This window comes from Sapajus apella, unplaced genomic scaffold (genome assembly GCF_009761245.1).
Source record: "Sapajus apella isolate SASKATOON/1434 unplaced genomic scaffold, GSC_monkey_1.0 scaffold20, whole genome shotgun sequence".
In the NCBI taxonomy this organism is placed as follows: domain Eukaryota; kingdom Metazoa; phylum Chordata; class Mammalia; order Primates; family Cebidae; genus Sapajus; species Sapajus apella.
Window position 1 is genome coordinate 4,512,157 of NW_022436960.1, and position 23,602 is coordinate 4,535,758.

Consider the following 23,602-nt stretch of genomic DNA (forward strand, 5'->3'; position numbering starts at 1 on the left):
TACATCCCATGTGGTAACAACCATACCGAATTCACAGAGGTATTGTAATTGTTAGCAGACACACTATTTGATGGGACTGGGAAGCCACTCTTAGAGAGTTACGAGGCTCAGAGAGGTCAAGCCCCTTTTCCAAAGTCACACAGCACTCTGGGGACCACTTTGCAAGCTAGATCCAGCTGTCTTAGCTGCCAGCTCACTCCTCTTTCTTTACACTTACTTTCTCAGCCTTTAGACAAGAAACAGCTCACTCCCCGGGACCTTTCTAATAACATTTTCTTTCTCTAATTCATACATCACAAATGTACTCCATAAATTTAAAAAAAATCATACAGCCAGTGGGAATGAATGAAGCTATTGTAAAATGACATGAATAGGAATTAAAATCTCAAGCTACATTTTTCTTTTCGGGGGATGGGGAGGGGACACTAAATCTCTCCGTGGCGAGCAGGGTGCATTATGTCACGAAGGGAGAAGCAGACGCCTCAGTGGGAACAGTGCCTTTTGAAAGGGTGAAATGGGAGTGTTGAGGTTTGTAATCACATTCCCCCGAGAGCATGCGGAGCGGGCTGCGGAACAAGGAGCCTTCTGTGTGGGGTCAGGCAGTGGGAGAAGTGGTTAGCATTGCACTGGCCACAGATGGGGAACTGGGAAGAGGTCTGGACTCTATCATTTCCCATACTCCTTTCCTTCCCTCCCTCTTTCCCTCCCTGTCCCCTCCTTATTCCCTCCCTCCCTCCCTCCCTTCCTCCCTCCCTCCTTCCCTCCCTCCTTCCCTCCGTCACCTCCTTATTCCCTCCCTCCCTCCCTCCCTCCCTTCCTTCCTTCCTTCCTCTTCTCTCCCCCATCCTTTCTTTCTCTTTTCCTTCCCCCTTTCTTTCTTTTCTGCCACCACCTGCTATATTCCAGACACATGCTGGGGGCTCTGTTTGAGTCTGACCATCTGAGAACCTTCCAGAGCTTTGGATCATTGCCCGGGCTGTCCCTGCCACTGCCCCATTTCTGTCTAAAGTCCTGTCCTCCTTCAGTGTCATCTGAAACCCCTGTTTCCCCGAAGAGCTGGCTCAGCTGCTGCTTCCTTGAGTCTTTTGCAGCTGAGAGACTCAGCTTGTCGTTACTGGGTGGGTACCCAGAACGTGCAGTTGTAATACATAGATTCTCTCACATTGTCTTCTCTACAACCCTTTGTGGCATCCTGGTAGAAGGTTAATAGCACAGTTCTTGAGCTTCATCTGATGCATGATCATTGCTGAAGGAAACCACTCCATAAGTAGGCGGAAGTAAACCCTATCTTACAAAGAAATGGAGGTGCAGAGGAACTAGGCAGGGACGGTAAATCATTAGTGAGTAACAGAACCAGAATTTGAACCCAAAGCAGTCAAATTCCAGTGATCCTGTTCCCACCCCATGGAAGCTCTCATGGTGTCCTGTTTGACCCTCTATGTGAGCCCTTCTGAGAGTCTTGTTTCAGAGCTATTTGTGGGCATGTGGCAGTTGGGTTGAGTGGAAAGATTATGTGATTTGAAGTCAGTTTTATCTCAGCTGCCTCTGAACTTATATTAATAGAAAGGCATCATATAGGACTGGCCGAGGGGTATGCTCTGTCCTAAGAGCTTTACACACCCAGGAACCTTACACCCTCTATGAGGAGGGTACCTTTTCAGATGGGGACACCAGGCAGAGGGAAGTCATGTCACCTGCCCAGGCTCACACAGCTGGTCCTAGCAGAGCTGGGCTTTGCTCCCAGGCAGCCCCAGTGCAGTCTCCATGCTCCTAACCCTGAAGCTGCCTCTAGCATGAGCAACTGGGATGAGACTTAGAACCAAGGCCAGGGTTTTGCAGGACTCAGTGAGAGGGCTCGCTTGAGAACTGGCAGCCTCTTCTCTCACTACAGTCTCTCCTGGTCAGGGCAAACCTGTTCTCCTCACTTCCACGTAGCCCCTAGCATGAAGCAGGGCATCTAGTTGCTGTTCAGGTGCCCGGTGCATTGCACTTGCCCACGGTCTTCTGCGCCACGTGGGATATTTACTTCAGAGGAAGCACATGGCATCCTGGTGACGTCCTGCGAGTTGTGTGCTCTTGACAGCTGTGGTTTTATGAGGCTTGGTTGCTGAGTCTGCTTTGGGGTTGATGGAGGAAGTTGTCCCAAGGTATTCTACTTTAATGGTATCTAAACAAAACAGAACAGAAAGCTGCGCAGTGAAGCGAAGAACCCACAGGTGAATCGCATATGAACTTGTTTGTAGCTTCCCAGCTGAATTCAGGAATATAGGAGCGGCTTTCCTGTGTTGCCTCCTACTCCTGCTTCTCGGTTCTGCAGAATATTCCATTGTATGAGTGTTTCTCTGTGCTCCAGTGTCCCCCTCTTGCTGACATAGCTTATATTTTTATCTTTTTTAATGACAGCAGAGTGGAAGTTGTTGGGCATAAATCTTTGCCATTTGGGTCATTGAAAGGTAAAGTCCCTTGATGAAATAACTGGCTCAAAAGAAATTCTGTACACTTTAAATATGTACACATTATTATTATTACTATTATTTTTTTTTGCCTTTCACGAATCTAGCTAGCTAGTGGATGGTGAATCGTGTTTATTCTTTTGAAGAACCAATTCTTGGATTCATTGATCTTTTTTAATACACTTTTGGACCTCAATTCATTCCGTTCTTTTCTGATTTTATTTATTTCTTTTCTGCTACTAGCTTTGCGGTTGGGTTGTTCTTTTTCTTTCTTCTCATTCCCCTAGGTGCAATGTTAGAGCATTACTTTGAGATCGTTCTGATCTCTTAATGAAAACATTTAGCACTATAAACTTTCCTCTTGACATTGCTTTAACTGCAACCCAAAGATTTTGGCAAGCTGTGTGTCTATTTTTATTAATTTCAAAGAATTTTTTATTTCTACCTGAATGTCATTGTTCACCCAAGAGTTACTTGAAAACAAGCTGTTTAATGTCCATATTTTTGCGTAGCTTTGGGAGGTCTTCTTGGTACTGATTTCTCTTTTTATTGCGCGATGGTCCGGGAGTGTATTTGGAATTATTTTGCTTTTTCTGAATTTAGTAAGACTTGCTTTATGGTTGAACATGTGATTGATCTTAGAATGTGTTTTATGTGCAGACAAGAAGATGTATATTCTGTGGTTGAGTAACATATTCCGTAAATGCCTATTAGGTTTGATTGGTCAAATGTTGAGTTTAAGTCCGGAATTACTTTGCTAGTTTTCTGTCTCAATGATCTACCTCACCCTGTCAGTGGGGTATTGAGTGGACATCAATGGAACATTCTAGAGAAAGAAAACCAACAGGAATTAAGTGCCCATGTAGTTAATGTTGTATTATATTTCATTCAACTATGAGTCTCGAAAGGTGGGTATTTGTATTGGCAATACACGGACACAGGAACTGAAGCTCAGAGAGTTCAGCTTATCCAGGGTCACATGGTAAGAGGAGGTCATACTCCAGATGTGTAAGGCACTAAAACAGGGTCATTTCTGACCTTAGGTCAGGGAGGAACATCACTGACATCAACAGACCTGCTGAACAGTGCATTTTGGGCTCCTATTGGCATTCAGAACTCCTGTGTCTCTTGGGCACATGGGAGCCAAGTGTCTAGTCCTTCGGTTGCTCAATGTTTAGGGGAAGCTGTGGGCAAAATAACCAAGTTATGGAGGACACTCACACAAGGGCGCAAAGGACTGGCTCCCTCCCAGACATGGTGGCATGACTCTTATTATCCTGCTGATGCCATGAAAGTATTGACTTTGCGATTCTATACCAAATGAAGAGCAGGTTGCCACAGCAACTGTCAAACCACGAACACTTCACTAACGACTCCTGGTATCTTCCACTTTTTAAGTCTAATTTTCTGTGCATGAGAATGTTCCCTCCATTTCCTCTGCACTGTCTCCACCTGGCAAAACTGAATCCATCATTCAGGGGCCATTTCCTCCTCCTCCAAGAAGTCACTTTGGCTGATTTCCAGCTAGCTCGATGGGCAATGGAGTGTCCTTTCTACCCAGGCTCATGAAAACCCTCTTGGTTAGTGGGATTTATTTGTTTATTTATTTAATCATTCATTCATTCAGTCATCATCCATCATTCATCCATCCATCCGCCCATCCATCCATCCATTTATCCATTGAACAAGCATCTGCTGCTAACAGCTGTAGTAGGCAACCCCTTCCCCCCACCAAAAAACACAATACAAGCATCTTTTCAGCACCTATTCTGCACCAGACCTTGTGTTTGTGTGCTAACATGAGACCACCAGAAAAACCAAACAAACCCACTAACTACTCTCAAAAGGCTCAAAGACAAGTTGGAGAGACATTAATCCAAATGTACATTTACAATCTGGGGTAAGGAGGACTTTAATAGGCCATGACATGGAAGACTGTGTTGTCTGTTCTATTTTCTGGGTCTTGGAGAAGGTTCCCTAGAGAAAGAGCAGCTCTCACTGATGAATGAGGAGGAGTTTCCAGGGCAGGCTAGGTGAACAGTGACCTCCAGATCTGCCACTGGCCTGAAGGTGCTTTGATGTGAATTAGAAAGAAGAGTGACCTTTCACTGGGTACCTCTGTGCAGTCAGTGACCTGCACAACCCTACTTGATAACCCTGAAGCTCATTCTCTCCTCTGTCATAGAGATGACAAAGGAGCACATGTTTCAGACTTCCTTGTGCCCCTGAATGCAGAGCCCACTTGGAGCTGTTTTCACTGGCTTAGGCAGCGGCTCTCTTTGGACAGAGAGTACCTGTACCATTTTGGCACCACTCAGGGCTTCATACAGGGTGGCACTCAAAACATTACTGGAATATTCCTAACATCAGAGAGCTTCATATAACTCACAATGGTTGCTAAGCGCCAGGCCAACGACTCATGGCTTCAGAATCATTTGCGGAGGATTTTTAAAAAATCAGCCAGAGAATGCTCCCCCCATTTCTTCTGCACTCTATCTCCACCTGGCAAAACCAAATCCATCCTTCAGGGGCCATGCACGCTTGGTTCCTGATTTTCCTGGGAGACCTGATTCAGCCGGGGTGTGGTTGGGACTGAGGGTCCTGTGGTTTCACATCCTGCCATGGTGTTTCCGAAGATGGTAACTGATTCTTACCAGGCAATTACTAGTGTCAGACGCTGTTGTGTTGTCTATGTCTTCTCAGTTAAGGCTCATGACAGTTCTATAGGGCAGATTCTTCCAAGATCCCAGAGTTTTTACAGAGCAGGAAGACGATGTATGACAAGTTTGCATGACCTGATTAGGGTCACCCCGCCCGTAAGGACTCAGGCCACAGTCTGCAGCAGGGTGAACAGAACCGAGAGCACACTGACTTCTGCACTGTGTGATAACACCAGTCCCAGGGTAGCACCATCTGGGACATCTGGCAGTACTAGATTAAAATGGTCCTTGTGAGTCACATTCTTCAGCTTCCCATTTCAGAGATGGGAAGACTGAGTCCCAAAAAGGCAAACAGACTTGTCCAAAGTCCCTTGTGAGTCAGCCATGGGACTCCGACTGTGATGTCCTGAAGTTCCATTGTCCACTCCCCAGGGCTCAGTCACTGGAAGGTGGGGTGATTCATTCCCACCTACCGTAGTCAAGTTACTGATTAATAACAATAACGCCGTATGTGATCAGTGTTTGCTGTGACATGCTCCGTGTTCCTTCCTTTTTGGGCATTGTGTATTCTGAATTTCTAGATGTCCTTGAAAGAAATAACACACACTTTCTTGAAGGAAAACTGTGAGGGAATGGTTTTCAATCGGGGTAAGAGTTATTATTTTGCCACCCCCTCCACTGCCCCCACACCCAGGGGACACCTGGCAATGGTGAGATATTTTTGGTTGTTACAACTGTCCGGGGAGAGGGAAGTTCACTACTCCCAAGGAATGCTGTTAAGCATTCTACAATGCACAGGGCAACCTCTCGATACCCAGTTCCAAATGGCCATGGTGCATGGGACAGCCCGGTTCTAAGGCAGCTTGGTTTTCCCCTTTATCTGCATCTCCAAAGGGAGGGAACATTAGGTGGCTGCAAAGACACGAGGTCTCATTTTACCAGTGTGCTTTGCTAGGGCTTCCTGGCCAGTCATGTGCCCTCCCTGACTTCAGTTCTCACATGTGTAAGGTGGGTTGGGCGGTAGCTAGCTCGCTGGTCCTTTGAGGATTGGTGCTTCTGTACGAAGCATGTCCAAGGCCAGGAGGCACATTCAAAAGGCAGCCGTTTGTACTATAAATAGGACAGGAGGCCCTGAGAGGGCATCCCACCACCTCTATCCAGGCCATTTGTCACCTGGGGCAGTGATCTGCTTGACCTGCAATTTCCACACCTCTTAAATGGGCATAATGAGATGGTGCTCTCAGAGTTGATAAGACAGTGGTGTGAAGGAACTGGCAGGGGAGGATTCGGTTAATTAATTGGTTCTAGGATGTAATTGTCCCCTTGTCGCTGTCACTATCCTGGGGTTGAGAGCTGAAGGGTAGGCACCGCCTGCTCTAACCCATGCCAAATGGACAGACAGATCCAACAGGTGGGGAGGGGGTGAGGGAGGAGCGTAGGGAGGGACCGTGGGGCAGATGGACGGGCTTGTCATCCCATCACACAGGACCCAGGATGGAGGAAAGTCTAGCGGGGGCAGGTGGGGTGGGGTGGCAGGGATCAAATCTGCCACATTTTAATTTGGAACCAGTGCCCCAGGGAGGGATTTAGACACAGTCAGGCTGCTTTGTACAAATCACCCCCCTTCCCGGACAGCTGTCAGAATGAGTTCTGCATGAAGCCTGCTCTGTCCCTTCCCTAGGGGAAGGAAGGGGCAGGTGGGGGGCTGGAGGAGGGGCAGGGGCTCATGGGCCCTAAGCCCTGTCTCCCTGGCCTACACAAACAACATCCCCTCCTTCCACACAGCAACTCTGAAGGCCAGCCTTGTAAGGCAGAAACTGAACTCAGGGAGCAGGGAGTTCTCGAATGCTGCAAGCCACAGGGCGGAGTGGGCCTTGGAAATCAAGACATGTGTTCCCTCCAGGGCCTTGGTTCTCAAGTGACAGGATGCACATCTAGCAGAGGGTCTCACACATAGTAGGTGCTCAATAAAAATGAGGACCACAAAAATGAAGGGCAAGCTTGAGGGAAAGCAGATAGGCAGAGGAAGAACAAAGAAGGCACAAGAAGGAATATGTTTAACGAAAAACCACCAATGCGAAATGGAGAAACTCCCAGAATACACTTTTTAGGGTGGTTTTGGAGCTTTGTTTTAGCTGTGGGAGGTTAGGTCAGCCTCTAGGCCCCTGTTGGTTCTCTGCAGCCTGGGGATGACACTAGCAGCCTCACAGCTGGGTTGGGACAATCGCAGAGGATACAGTCATCACGAAATCTGGAGCAAGGTACATGGCTCACAACTGGAGCCCTATGTCGCTACTCTCACTCTCGCTGAGCTCAGAACTCGGGGTCCAATGACTACCCTCTGGTTCTCAGGCAGGAAAGGGAACGAACTTCTCCCTGTCTCCCTGGCCCAGCCCTTGCTGTGCTGGTGCTATGGATTGGAAAGTAACCCTGGGTCTTGTAATATGCCCGCTGCCCTGCCCCACTCCCCCCCCCCCCCCCACCCGCCCCCTGCCGATGCTGCCTGCAGGACTGGGTAGGGAGGACAGGCAAACAGACAACACAAATGCAGAGGAACCCCCAACTCCTGGGGCATGCTTTCCTGCCCCTCCCTTTCACAGGCTGATTCAGTCTTTTGAATAATGAAGATGCCCGGTTTGAGTCAGCCTTTGAGTCAGAACACAGTTGTGGAAAAACATTGGCTCCCGAGTTCGACAGAACTGGGGTTAAGGCGATGCCACCCTTCTTGCCGGGAGAACTTAGACCTTTCCCTTCATCTATGACTTAGTTCCCTCATCTGTAAAGAGGGTAGTCAGTCCTAGAAACAAAGCATAGAAAGCATGGAGCACACAGGAGACTGTCGGTGAAGGCCACTGCTGTCGGAGGCGCTGGCAGAGACACATCCGTCTGATTCCCTGGAATACGTGAGGATGCAGCTCCCGGACGCTGTCGAGGCCTGCTTCGCTCTGGTCATTTGGAGTTTGGAGGAGGGTGTGGGTTGTGAGTGGGGCTCGATCACTCTTCTCTCCTTGTGCTGTTGAATAAACAATTCCTTCTGATCTCAGCGGCCCTCGCTCCCCAGGAGCACAATTTCAAAGGATTTCTCCTTCGAGCGAAAGCAAACCTCAATCATCTTTGTGCACAAAACACCCACCCAGGCTATTTGTCTCCGTCCTGAGCGCTTGGCATGGGGCCCAAGAGGAGCCTTCAGAAAGGAGTGCTTAGCAAAGAATGCTGGCATTCAGAGGCGGTTGACTGTCCGCCGTAGGACAGGCCCCACCCTCTGTACTGTGCCTGGGGAGCTTGGCAGCCCGAGCTAACCACAAGACAAGTTTTATCATCTGTTAAACCTGTCGTTCGGAAAAAAAAATGACTTCAATAAAATATTTCAACAATTATAGTCCATTTTAATTAGGTGCGTACCACATAATTATAGATTTTAAAAAATGTATAGGGTTTCAAAACCCAACACCATGGTCATATGGAGTTAGCTTTTCTCCCGTCGAAATTTCTAGCTGGATTCACCACCTGAGGAGAAGCCGCATACCTGGCCGAGATGGCTCCCCCTCCACAACTTGGCCTAATTACTTCCTTTTAAGCATTCTTCCCATTTCCATCTGGAATCTCAGAGTCCCGTAGGCAGCCACTGATAAGCCCACAGGAGGTGGCTGGACAGTAGGGTGGCCCCCGAAAGCCTGCAGAGTCAACATTAGGATAGAGGGGGGCCAGGTGGTGGGGGCAGCGCTAGAAGGCTCTGGATGTGGAGTCTGGAAGTCTGGAGCCTCTTTCTGGCCCCATCAGTAGCTCGAGAGGCAATCTTGGGCACGTTGTATTCTCTGTCGGGGCATTCATGTCTTATCTTTTTTTGTTTTTGTTTTTTGAGATGGAGTTTTGGTCTTATTGCCTAAGCTGGAGTGCAATGGCGTGATCTTGGTTCACTACAACCTCTGCCTCCTGGGTTCAAGCGATTCCCCTGCCTCAGCCTCCCAAGTAGCTGGGATTACAGGCGCGTGCCACCATGCCCAGCTGATTTTTTGTATTTTTAGTAGAAACAGAGCTTCACCATGTTGGCCAGGCTGGTCTCGAACTCCTGATCTCAGGTGATCCACCTGCCTTGGCCTCCAGAAGTGCTGGGATTACAGGCGTGAGGCACCACGTCCAACCCCTAGTGTCTCATCTTTAAAAGGGAAGAATTAGACCACATTTTTCAGAATTTTGATTTTGGTAATTTTTTTTGTGTGCAAAATTTCAGTTTGTGGATGAAATTTGGAAAGCCCAATATGTAAACAGTTAAAAACAGAGGTATTTAGGTCAAGTGGGATTTAGCCCCAAACTTTCTCTAGCGGTCCCTTTAGCCCCTTAAATGTTTGAAAATGGCCGGCACAGTGGCTCACGCCTGTAATCCCAGCACTTTGGGAGGCCGAGGCAGGCGGATCATGAAGTCAGGAGTTTGAGACCAGCCTGGCCAAGAGACCAACCTGGCCAGTATGGTGAAACCCTGTCTATACTAAAAATACAAAACTTAGCCAGGCATGGTGGCGGGTGTCTGTAGTCCCAGCTACTTGGGAGGCTGAGGCAGGAGAATCACTTGAACCTGGGAGGCAGAGGTTGCAGAGCTGAGATTGCGCCACTGCACTCCAGTCTGAGCCACGAAGCAAGACGCCAGCTAAAAAAAAAAAAAAAAAAAAAGTTTGAAAATGACTGGATGAGATAATTTCAAAGATCCCTTTCCAGTTCAATCATTCATGTATTCAACAAATATTTACCAAGCATCCACTGTGTGCCAGCCCTGTTCTAGGCTCTGGGTAGACAGCAGGGAACAAGGCTGGCCCGGTCCCAGTCTGGGCCCTCAGGGGGCCTCACGGCTGGGATATGGACAATGGTTTCATACGTAGGCATCCTCAAAGCAGCCCCAGGACAGGGAACCATGTGAGGCTCACTCAGGTTGAGGGAGCCACCCAGCACCTCAGGACTCCGCGGCGACCGTTCTAGAACGGAGTCCAGGATCTTGTAGCTCTGTACCCCCCTGACTCAGCCAGGACACCCAGCAAGTTGGTGGCTGCCACACGAGGGTGGGATTCCCCTTCCTTGGCTCAGGTGCCCACCCAGTGCCTGAGGGAGCATTCTTCCTCACCACCCACACACCTCTGGAAGTCTTCCATGCCCGCAGGGAGCACTGCCCTCAGGGGAGGGCTCCCTGGTTGCCCTGGCCCAAACTACCATCTGCCCCTGGTGCCCTAAAGAACCTGGCCTCTCCTTTCCCAATCATGCTGGGACTCACTTCTTCCCTGAGGTGGGCTGACTGCAGTCCGAGGTTCATCTCCTGCGTGAGACCCAGGTGTGAGCGGGTGACACCTTTGCCTTAACAGTTCTTACTTGCTTTCCCCTGAGGAGGAGCTGATTCCTGAGTGGATATGTGTGTGAGTTAATGAATAAATGCAGTGATTGAGCGGATGGATAAATGGACAGCAGAGGGGTGGATGCATTAATAAATACATTAATAATGGGAGTCAATGTCTAGGGAAATAAATGACTGGGTGAAAGGATGAGTGGGCAAGTGGATGATGGATGCGTTAATATATGAGAAAGTGACAAGAGCATCTATGTCCAGCTATACCTGTATCTGAATCTGGATCTATATCTATACATAAACTAGTAAAACTCTGAGTGAATGAATGAGTGAGGGAGAACATAGTAAAATAGTCTAAGCTGCAATAAACGAAGACGCAAATGAATAGATGAATGAATGAATTTGTGTGCGAGTAAAGACATGAGTGAGCAGATAACTTCTCTTGTGAGTGGGCATCTCAGATGTATGCCAGGCACCTCTAGCACCAAGTTCTGCCAGTGCACCCTTGTCCTGGGAAATCTGTCTCAGGATGCCACGATGAAAGTACCCAAAACTCAAGGCAGCTTTGATGAGCATCAGCCGATGGAATCCAAACATGGGGGACAATCGTGGGCACGCTTTGCCATCTGTGGCCCGGCCTGGCTGCAGCCGTGGGTGGTGACACGCCGACTCCGAAGCTCTCCAGGAGTTTGCTGAGTTGCATGCCTAGAGTAGCCCCTGTCTCTAGCCCAGGGAAATTCCAAGAGCCTCTAATTGGCCAAAGTGCATGGTGGGGGTGGGATGGCACAGTGTGGTGCAGGTCAGGCACAGGGGGGGTTGCTGTATTTTTTTGCCATCACCCAGCTAGGAGAAGCCAAGCGATTTCCCACAAATTCTAGGACAAATGTTTGCCTTAAGGCTCAGGACTCTGGTGCCAAGTTTCAACTCAACCAAATACTTCTGGGTTTGGGAGTTGTGTGTGGGGGGTGTGTGTGTGTGTATGTGTGTGTGAGTTAGTTAGAGTGGGGTTGGGGGAGGGAGATGAGGCCCAGGATGGAAATACAAAATGTCCTTTGGGGACCGTGGCCCTGTCAAGTGTACCTGATAAAAAAATTATTAAACTCCACCCACGGCAAGACGACCTGTGTCAAAGTTGGAGTGACAACTGAGGCCCAGAGGGCTGTGAGACACGCTCTGACTCCATGTGGATTAGAATTCAAGTGTGGGCCTGCCAGCCCCAAGGGAGGGTGAGTGTGGCTGCGCTTGGGGAGAAAATATGTAAGAATGTATAAAAGTGTAGCGTATCCCAGGCAGAAACCTTTCTGGGCCAGCAGGAAGTCCAGTAGAAGGAGCCCGGGCTTCCCATCAGAGGTGGTTCAGGACTGGCGTAATCTAAATGACTTCAGAGCCAGGCAGGGGCCACCAATGCCTGAGGCTGGCCAGGTGACATTACCAGTGCCCTGAGGGTTGGTGACAGAAGGTCCCTTTGGGTGGGAGTGTCATCGTCTGTTTTGCGTTGCTCTAAAGGGTTATCTGAGATGGAATAATTTATAAGGAAATAAGGTTTATTTGGCTCACGGTTCTGATGTCTGGAAAATTTCAAGATTGGGAATCTGGTGAGGACCTCAGGCTGCTTCTGCTGGTGGCAGAAAGCAAAGGGGAGCTGGTGTGTGTGTGGCTCCCATGGAGACAGGGACACAAGGCTTGGGGATGGTGCCAGGTTCTTTTCAACAGCCAGCTCTGCTGGGCACTGTCAGAGTGTGGACTCACTCCCTAGAGAAAACATGAATCTGTTCATAAGGGATTCACTCCCGTGATGCAACCATCTCCCACTAGACCCCAGAAATCCAGACTTTAATTTGAAATTCCCAATGACCAAATGTTGGCCATGTATCTAAAAAAAATCTAAAGCACTATGCTGGTCAAACAAAACTGAGCTTCCAGCCTGTGACCTCTAATGTTCGGATCAGGGGAACGAAGATGGACTGAGAAGACAGACCTGCCTGGGCGCTTCTCCTCCTCCCTCCTTCACACAGGCCTGTCTGCTGGGTGTCCACCCAGATCTGTGTGAACCCACCTTGACCCATGAAGCCCTGCTCAAGGAGCTCTTCCATGCACCCCGGGTCCCTTGAATCAGATGCTTGTTATCTTCTGCTCACTGTGGCCGCCCTGGGACCTCCGTCTTTTAATGTAGCCTGTAGGATTTTCTTAGCAGTGCCAGTGTGGTGCAGGGTGTGGGGAAGGCCTGGGAGGATTGCACAGTGTGTGCGTGTGTGTGTGTGTGTGTGTGTGTGTGTGTACTGGAGGGTGGTGGGGATTCAGGGAGCAGAGATGCTTTCATAAGTGTGGGTGCCATACCTACAATGGAAAGCATCCACCCTGGCCTTGGGGGAAGTCAGGAGGGCTTCCTGCAGGAGGTGACTAATTCTTGAAGAATGAGAGAGAGTCAGGCAGATGAACAGGAACCCACTGCACCCACTTTGTGCCTGGGAAGAGATGTCATAAGGGTCAGGGCACGGGCTTTGGAGACAGGGACCAGCATTCACAGCCTGAATTTCCCTTTTACTAACTGTTGACTCCGAGTGAGCCACTTTGCCTTTCTGAGCCTCAGTTTCCTCCTTTGTGAAAAGAGTCTAATGATGCTTCTCTGATGGGCAGTCTTGGGGATTGGACAGGTGGACCTATGTGAAGCACTGAGCATTGTGCCTAGTGCTTGGTTGGGTTTCGGCTGTGGCTATTACTCAGGGCCTGTCACCTCTCAGGACCCAGTACCCTCCAAGTTGGCTGAAGCTCTCCGTGCCTGTGACCTTTGGGGAGGGAGAGTGGTGGAAGTGAGGGTGCAGAGGAGGCGCCTTCCTGGGCCTCCATGTGGTGGAGGACGAGACTGGAGGTTCCATGCCCAGGTCTGGGGGACGTGGGCTCTGCTCTGCTGAGGCTGTGGGTGGCAGTCCCGTGAGCCCTGCTGTGCTTGGGAGGTTATCCAGGCAGGCTCAGTGTGTCCTGGAGGATGGGTGTGATGGCAAGGTATGGGAGGCAGGGAGGCCATATTGGGAGCTGTGACATTGGCTGGGCAGGGGTCCTGAGGTCTCGCTGTGAGTGGGAAGAAGAGCAGGAGCCTGGATTGCACACTTTCAAGGGTGAGATGCAGCAGGACATGATGCCCAGTGGGTCGGTGAGCAACTCGGGGAGAGGGGGTCATGCTGGTGTTGAGCTTCTGAGTCAGGGAGGGGAGAAGGCTGGCGGCACCAGCAGAGAATGCGGCACAGGGAGGGGAGACAGCCCAGCGGGGCTGTGGGAACTAATTTCTGTCTTGCTGGCCCCACTAACTCCTCAGAGTGTAGGCCACTGGGACTCAGTGCAGGTGACACCTCCTCTGTGAAGCCTTCCTGGAGCTCCTTAGTCTCCCTCTTCCCTCCTCTATGTCTGTTCTGTGTCCTGGACACATGTCAGCTTCTCCGTGTGGCCCAGGATGCAGCCCACAGCAGGGCACAGCTACTGTCCACTGAGCGTGGGAGAATGAATGACGGATGAGAGAGAAGGGGTGGGAGGGAAGGGGGAAAAGACACAGTTAGGAAGGAAAGAAGGAAGGATGGTCAGGTTCAGGAGGCTGGAGTTGGCTTAAGTCTCTGTTTGCTGAGCTCATTCGATCAAGAACTCCCGCAGTGGAAGGGGAGACGATGCAATGGAAAGTAAGGCCATTTCCCCTGGGGAGTGGAGCACGAACCATCCGCTCGGGCTGCCATCTGGTTTGCTACTAAATGAGGTATCTGGGAGAACCTGTGATTGCAAAACAACAGCTGATAATCTTTGTTCTAAGAGGGCTGTGATTCTCTGGGCTGGAATCACAGGTGCTAGGCTCTGGGGACAGAGAGGAGGCTGAGATCATGAGCGGAGCTTCAGGGTCAAGTCCAGCTCTGCCCTGACATCACGGTGTCACTTCACAAATCGCCAACCTGAGTTTCCTCCTCAGTGGATCAGGGCAAGGGGCTGACTATCAAGGATTGAGGGAGGCCCGTGAGAGGATGCATTTAAGTCACCAGCACTGTGCCTCACGTGCAGCAGGTGCTCAGCGGACGGTGGCCGTTCATTGTGGCTGTGACAGCCTGGTGGAGAGCAAGGTGTGGGGGCCAGCACTCACACCGCACCACAGAGTACACACCAAGAGAGGAAGCAGCAGCATTCACACCCATGCTGCCTGGGAGAGCTTCAGAGCAGCGAGGAGGAAGACTTCAGGGCACGAAGGCAGAAGGGACAGGGAGCATCTTCAAGATGGAAGGAGCAGCAGGGTAAATGGAGAGTATGTCCCGGTGCTTGGCTGGGGATCCTGGGTGACTCTGACAGGAGCAGGCACCTCCCTCTTTGCTCAGGTCCTTGACCCACCCACCCTCTTAAGGAAAGGGTCTGCTGCTGCCCCAGTCTGAGGGCGGGAATCCTGAGGGAGTGACAGATGAGATGTGATTCTGACTGCCATGGCGTTTGCCATGAAGATTGCTTCTTGCGTTTTTAAATCAAAAATTGTAATTCTCTTCTCACTGCCTACACAAAAACTGTAAGCATGTGAGGCCATGCATGTGTTAATTAGCTTGATTGAGCCTTTCCACAAGGTGTACCTACCTCAAAACATCAAGCTTCACACCAGCAATAGGTACAACTTCTGTCAAGTAAACATTTAAATACTTTTTTAAAGTGATTTTGTTTCCTCTATTAATAAATCCCTTTCACCCAATAGAAGAGGCTGTGTGAGGGACATGCACGATGACGGCATGCCCGTGACCCGTGTTGAAGGGTTCCTGGCTTTGCGACAGAGCCAATAGCATCTACCCCTGCCAGAGAACCCCCACTTCACAGCGCCTTTCCAGGGAGTCCATGGCATGTACCACCTCTGACTCTATCGGACACCAGCCACACTGCCAGGGTCATCAGTCCTGTTTTACAGGGGAGGGAAATGATCAAGGTTGATCTGTGTCCTTCCAAACCAGCAACGCATGGGTGTGGCCAGCGATGATGGAGCCAGCCCCTGAAGGCATCTGGAAAGGACACTAGGTACAAACAGCGGGGTCTGTGAGTGTAGGGTTCCCTGGAGAGGCAGTGTGGCGGCCGGCAGCACTGCTCTCAGGCTCTCACGGGGCAGGGGACACCAGGCTCCCCTGGCTCATCTAGAGGATGTCACACAAGTAGACTTTCCCAACCCACGCTGCCAGGGGTGGGGGTAGAAATCATCCTCTGTTTTTGGAGGGATTTCCCCAGAACATGGCCTTGCGAGAACAGTCTAGCACTGGGGAGGGAGGTCAAACACAGTGGCCGCTCGGGCCTCTCTGCACTTTAAATTCCACATTGTACACGTGCCGTATGCAGGACCCCAGCCTGAAGTTCCTCCAGTGCATGGGACGCCCTGCCTGCGCGCGAACCTCCTGCCATGGGTCACTCTCCGGGCTAAGCGTTTCCCCGCCCGGTCTTCTAGAGCAGACCCACTTCTAGGAGTGGGTAGTGACCCGGTGTCTTAGCACGGCTGTGTCCTCTGCAGCTGTGGGCAGAAACATGGGGCTGAATCCTGGCCTGGGAAGGGTGGGGTGTGGTGTCAGGAAAGGGAGCCCACTCTGCAATTCAGAGCCCTGTGTGAGATCCCCACCTGGCCACTTTCTCACTGGCTACCTGCAGAAGTCACCTCCCCTCTCAGAGTCTCAGCTTCCTCATCTGTAAACTAAAGAGGGCACAGAGGCCACCCTCAGAGGCTGACGGGAGTTACATGTGAGATACGACCCAGGAAAACGCTTTGTCAGCTCGGAAGGGCTGTCCTGATGCGAGCTATGATGAGAGCGTGTTTGGAAAGCACTTAGCGTGTCACCTTACTAAATGCCTAATAAATGTGAGCTGTTATTATTATTACCATTATTATTATTATTACTACCACGGCGTTACAGTTTTGTCCTCGGGCAGTTCCACTTTGTGCAGAACGGCATGGCACCACCCTGCGCAGCCAGCGATAATTACATAGGAACTTTTAACCTCAGTGCATTCTTTGCTCTCCCCCGTGAGATATTAAATAATGCATGGACGTGAAACCGATGCCATTTCCCGGACGGCGGGGGCTACCTGGCCATAGCTAGCGTTTGATGAGAGCATACTTCGTGCCAGGCCCTGTTTGAAAGTGATGTTCCTAAAGTTCGTTTCAGGATCACAACCAACCTATGATGCAGGCACTCCGACTGCCTCCACTTTACAGATGAGAAGAGTGACGCTCCGAGAGGGTCCAGAGCCAGATAGTGCGGAGCCGGGACCTGAACCGGGGATTTGGGGCGAGCGCTTGCGCTCCTGTTACATTTGTGTGAGCCTGGGGCATGAGGAATGGCTAGTGGTTGAACTGTGCTAAACATATGAGTTAATGACCACAGCCAGCCACGAGCAATGATGGAGGGGAAGAGTCGTGTACCACCTGGATGGAAAGAGCATCCTGAAATCAACATGGGAAGCGGAGGCGTACCAGGCAGCAAGGAGCAGGACAACCACGGGTTGTAAGACGCCAGGCCCACCCAGACTCAGCTTCTTACTTAGTCCCTTCCTGGTCGTGTCACAATGGATAAAAAATCATGGGTTGGCAAGCTATGGCCTGTGGGCCACACCTGGCTTGATGCATATTTTAGTAAATACAATGCTACTGGAACACAGCCATGCCCGTTCGTTTATGAATCGTCCATGGCTGTTTTTGCACCACTGGGGCAGGGTTGAGTGTTTGGAAAAGGGACCATGGGGTCTGAAAAGCTAAAATATTTACTCTCTGGCCCTTTACAGAATATGTTTGCTGATCTCTGGAGAGATGGTGATTTCTCTTGAATCTTAGCTTTTGCAGGGAAAAGCTAGCTGTGAGTGGGAGCATGAGATGGTACAAGTGGCTGTGGATTCTTTGAGACCTGTCAGTGCTGGGCCTTGGTAGGCATTGGTTAATGGATGGATGATGTGGAGAAAGCAAATACAGTGCCTGATGCCTCAGGAGGCAGGAGAGAAGGGTGGTGAGGGGCAGGCCAGCCTGAGGGAGAGGCAGACCTGGATCCAGCCCTGCTCTGCTCCTTACTTGCCTGTGACCTTGGGCAAGTAACTTCACCATTCTTGAACTTCGGTCTTCCCAGCTGTCAAGTGGGAATAAGAACAGCCTCTAGCTCTATGGGTGTCTACCAGGATTCTCTAAGTTAATTGATAAAAACAAATCACTTGTCAATAGTAAAAAGATAGACAATAGTAAGTGTTGGTGAGGGTGTGGGGCAATGGGAACCCTCATCCATTTCTGGTAGAACCATGAAATCCTGCAGCCATTTTGGAAAACACTGTGGCAGGTTTCTTTTTTTAAAGTTAAACATAAATTTACATAGCAGCAATTCCACTTCTAGATATCTACTTAGGAGAAATAAAAACAGGTCTACACAAAGACTTGTACGTGAATGTTCACAGCAGTATTGTTCATCATAGCTTCAAAGCAGAAACATCCCAAACACCCATCCACAAATTAATAGAGAAAGAAAATGTGTTAGAGCCATTAATGGAATAGTATTCAGCAATAAAAAGGAATGAGATACTGGTAATGCTACAAAAAAGTCAGTCTCAAAGGTATTGCACTAAGTGAAAGAATCAAGGCACCAAAGACCCCAATGGTACGATTCCATTTACATGAAATGACCAGAGTGGGCAGATCCATGGAAAGAGAAAGCAGGTTCCTGGTTGCCAGGGACTGGGGACAGAGGGGAGTGGGAAGTGACTGCATATAAACTGGAGGGATTCCTTTGGGGTGGTGCAAATGTTCTAAAACTGGACTGTGGCGATGGTTGCATAACTGAAAATTTGCTAAATATTGTTGAATCTTACAGTTAAACCAAGTACATTTTATGGTATGTAAATGAAACTGTTAAAAAAAAACCCCACAGTCCTTGGCATCTTACGTGGCTGTCAATGGTGTTCATTCCTCCCATTGTCTCTGGCTGGGGTTGAGAGATCATTAAACCTGAAGCACTGATCTAGGCGTGGGAATTCAAAGGCAGATCCTCCCTGCAGCCTTGCTCTTCCAGACCCAGTGGCTTCGCAGGCTCTTATCTGTGTGACTTTGAGCCTCTGTTTGCTCTGTAAATTGCAAATTGTAACATTCCTGAATCTGTGGTGGGGTTGTGTGTGTGTGTGTGTGTGTGTGTGTGTGTGTGTGTGTTTGTTTACATATTGCTACAAACTAAATGTTTGCATTTCCTCCAGATTCTTGTGCTGAAGCCCTCATCCCCATTGAGGTGGTATTTGGAGACAGGGTCTTTGAGAGGGGATTGGGTTTGGATGAGGTCACGGGGTGAAGCTCCCGTGATGGGATTAGTGCTTTTATAAGGGAGGGAAGGGACCAGCGCTTTCTTTCCCTGCCATGGAAAATGGTAAGAAAGTGTCTGTAAACCAGGAGGAAATCCTTTACCAGGAACCCAACCACACCAGCACCTTGTTCTTGGACTTGCAGCCCCCAAAACTGTGAGAAATACACATTTGCTGCAGAAGACACGCAGTCTATGGTGTTTTGTTAAGTATCCCGACCTGACGAAGACACGTGTAAAATCTGGAAATTGTTGGCGCGTGATAAACACTCAAATTTTCTTTCTCAGTTGAACAAGTGAATGTGCTGACCGTGATACTGCCCATTTTTCAGCTGACAATCTTCACTTTCTGTTCACGGAAAATGGACAAAATAAATATTGTCCTTAAAGTTCAAAGACCAGAACCCTCCTTCCAGCTCTGCTGCCAACCAGCTGTGCGATCTTTCCCATCTGAGTCTTTGAATTTTAATTTTGGTCCACCAGGCTGGAGTGCAGTGGCACAATCTCAGCTCACTGCAACCTCCGTCTCCTGGGTTCAAGCGATTCTCCTGCCTCAGCCTCCTGAAGAGCTGGGATTACAGTCACCCACCACCATGCCTGGTTAACTTTTTTGTATTTTTAGAAGAGACTCTTATTTGTATTTAAATAAGAGATTATTTTATATTTTTATTTTTCATCATCCAGTCTGGTTTCAAAGTTCTGACCTCAGGTGATCCGCCTGCCTTGGCCTCCCAAAGTACTGGGATTACAGGTGTGAGCCACCATGCCTGGTCTCCCCTCTGAATCTTTAAGCTCAATGAGGGCTCTTGGGCAAAATCCTACCTGTCAGGGCTTTGGAGAGCATCCGGCATGATATGAGCTGCCCTGTGTTACCTCTGGGTGCACTGCATGGCTTTGATTTGCTAGTCTCAATCCCAGGCAGCATAAGCTGCTCCCCTGAAATAGATCTGAAACTCATGAAGGAGAGGGTCCAAGTATAGGAGGACACCCAACAGGGGTCCCACAGCCCCCTGGGCCATGCATTGATTTAAGAGATTGGAGGCTCCAGCTCTGAAGGGGGTCTGTCCTGAGTGGGAAAGCTGAGGTTCGTCAGGGGAGGTCACCCCTGCCAGCCTTCTCTGGGACATCTCCATGAGCAGGGACCATGGGAACGCTCCTGCATGCTGGAAGTTCTCTTAGTTTGTGGGTCTGGCAGTTTGGTGTGGTTCAAAAGCTTGCCAAGACCTGGAATAACCACAGTTGAGGAAAGATAAGGAAGCAGGGAAGAGGCCTAGACCCATGCCAAAATATGTTGAGTCTCATGAGGAGCTGTGTTGGTTGGTTTTGATGGGAGAGTCTTAAGGAGAGGCCAAGGACTCAGGTGCTCGGAGCACAGGTCCTCTTGCCCTATCTGTCCCCGTCCCCTAAGCTGCTACTGACTTCAGGCCACTTTCTCCTTCCCCTGGAGCCCTGCCCCTTTCTCTAAGAAGAAGAGGGCGTTGATTAGAGCAGCAGTCTCCCACTGGTGGCCAAGAATTCGTTTTTATTTCATACATTTTTGGTGTCTATAGCATGGCCAGCACTATTTTTTTTTTTAAGTTGGCTTACTTGCTAATATATTAACATCATGAGATTATACTGAACAAAAATCAGATTTTTGACTTCTCTATGGAAGAAAACCAACTGGTGCCACTGAGGCTGCTGGTATTCCAACACGGCCACAGTAAGGCAGAGAGGGGAGAAGCTGCCCCTGCCTCTGTCCCCTTATGCCATGGTCTCCACCCACCCCTATCGCTCCCACTCTGAACTGAATGCCAGTTGTCATTTACGGAAAAGTTAAGAGGAACAAAGGATCTCTATGCTCACGTGTTTATCGAAAGTGGGAAAATAAAAAATAAGCTAAAGAAAGAAGGTTTGAAGAAGGTTTCGCTAAGTTTTTTTGATGGAAGATCAACATGGTCAGTCCCAAGCATCTATTAGGGCAGAAGTGTGTCTATGGGGTCCTCACATCCACTTGCCCTCCCTTCCAGGCTTGTTGGAGGGTTACAATGTCCCACCCCTCTGTAATTAGGTAGAGGCACAGGACTAGTTTGAGTTGGTTGGTTAGCAGACAGTTAGTGAATTGGTTAGGGCAGCCAGTGGAAGTGAAACCTATTACTTATGGGTTGAAGAATGTAATTGCAGGTCCAAGATTCCTGACATTCTTTCTCTGCTTTGGTGTGTTCTAGCAGGTGCAATTGCAAGGTGGTGGCCTTGGTCAGCCTGAGTGATTATGTAAAGCTGAACCTCCTCTGCCAGCCTGTTTGGGCGTGGTGTGAGTGCACTGTTTGTTACTGAAGCACAACCTTTCTCATTCTGACTGGTACAGTGTCAAGAGATACACCTTTCTGCTTCTGTCATTTATTCTACTTGCCTTTGAAATCAAACATTTGCACTTGGTCCCCCTGGATTTGATGGTCAGTAGTTCCTGTCTCCATTTGGATCCTCAGAGGAACCGTTCTATGCCCCACTGGAAGGTGAGCTCCTTGAGGGCAGGAGCTCCTTGAGCTGAGTCTTGCTGTATACATGCCCAGCATCTAGCAGCAGGTCCGACACAGAGGGCATGCTCCATGAGCATCTGATGAATGAGTGCCTGAACTCTGTCACTGGTCTGACCTGCCATCTGAGCAAGTTGCTTCCCTTCTATTTCTTCAACTGTAAAATAAACAGAAGCAAAAGTTTGGGTTGCCTCTGTCCTTCCTAGCTCTGGAAGTCCATACGCTATGTCTCACCTGTTTCTATATGAGCTCAGATCCCAGGAAAAGCACCTGTCTTGAGAGCTGTCCATGTCATTAGGAAATGGCCAATTGCTCCAGGCATTTAGATGACTTGACCTTGAGCATACCCTCGCTGGACTCCCATCCCTGATGACAACATGAAGGATGTGTTACTGATAACTGACGAGGCCTCACTTCCTGGGACCTTTGCTCTAATGGCATTTTTGCTTTGCTTAATTATAAATCTGCTTCTCTCAGGACCGGGGAGGTCTCTCTCACCATAAAATAATATCCACTCTGAAAAGATGATTGTAAGGTGAGCTGTGCTGCCAGGAAGCCCCAGGTGATGGAAATCAGCAAGCATGGTGCCCAGCACGCCAGGGGGACCTGTGAGGTTGTGGCTCACTCCTTACTGCTTTGAGATCCTGCTGTCTGGATCCATGGCACCTCGTGACTCAGGGGCACCTCCTTTTCTCTACCTAAGTAGGACCAAAAGAAGGGGTTGCCTAATAAAGCGAGAAAGAGCAAAGGATTGGGAGTCAAGGGACCTGGGTGTCATCCTGGACCCACCACTTACCAACTGCCTATACAGGGCTATAAATGTTTCCTGCATCTTATTAGAGCAGGGCCTGTCACTCTGAGGCTCTTTGCCCATCTGGGAATCTGTGGTTAGTCCTGACTCTGCCCCATGCTGTCAGCCAAGACACCCAGCCACTCATCTATAAAGTTCTTGACCTGAGATGAAGAACAATCGTTTTCATTTACTGGGTGCTTCATGTATGCCCAGCACTATGAGAACGCTTTCCTGCATCTTCTCGCATAATCCTGAAGAGAACCGTATTGATCATCATCAGGGTCACTCACATTTCACCACTGCACCTCGATTCTCCAGGCAAGAGACCTAGGCACAGAGGGACTCGTAAGTCACCTGCCCTAAGAGGTCTACAGCTTGCACGGGGGTGGAGTGGGATCTGAAGCCTGCCAGGTGGACTCTGGGAACGGCCCGGCTGGGCATGCCATGCTGCTCCCTGGGGTGTGGTAAAAAGAGCCATGGCTCAAGCATTGGAAGAACGGGCTTAAACTTGCACTCTTGCACCTTCTCAGTTTGTGGGCAGGTCACCTAGCTTGATTTTTGCAATTCCAAAGCAAGATCAGCATCCACTGCCTCTCTGGCTGGTAAAGGGACCCGATGAGGTCATGGATGTGGAAATGCCTTGTAACCAGTGGGCTGGGGAGCTGGGCATGTCCTCTTCTTGTTCTGAGATCCCTGCATGCTCCGTGATTTTCTGCTGTCTGTCCTCACTATCTACATCTGTCCACGTCTGTCCCCAGCTTGTTTGCAGGGAGGGACTGGGGTTCAATCTGGGTTGCTCACCCCCGCCCTGAGGGCCAAGGGAAGAGTTCCTCTTCCCATTGCTGACGCAAAGGCCCTGGAGGGCGGCTCTGGAGTAACTTGATACTGTTTTAGGTGCTGATTCTTTCATCGGTACGGGAGGTGGTAAATCCAGGGATAAGATGGGACACATTTGCGGGAGGGCAAAAGAACGCGGGAAGCAGAGATCCCATGGATCAGGGCCTAGGGCGATGTCACGGAGGAACAGGAAGCACAGGCCCGCTGCCTTTGGCCTGCCCGTGGGACGCGTGGAGGATGAGAGTGGGGGGAAGGCGGGCGGGGTAAGGGCCGTGACCACCGATGGCCTCGCGGGCAAAGGCAGCTACAGAAGCAAGAATGGTCTCAGCCGGTGCCGAGGGTGGTGCCGGGCGCACAGCAGAACCTCTGAGAGCAGCCGTGGAGCACGCGTGCTGGGTGCTGGCTGGGCTCCAGTGCCACCGACGTGAACCGCCACACGGGATACTGGGGTCCGGTCAGAATGTTTCCAAAACCCACCGCAGAGAGCGCGGTCCCTCCGCCCCCCGTTACCTGGGTTGCTTTAACCTGATCACATATGCCAAGCACGGTTGCTGGGTGCCTTCTTCCTTGGAAAACACACGTGGGAAATAGGAGCCTGTGCCATTATCTCAGGGTGGGCAGGGTTTGTCTAAATATGGACACCTGAAGCACCCCTGGAAGCGTTCGTTCTGGTGCAAAAACGGGTCAACACCGCACTCCCTG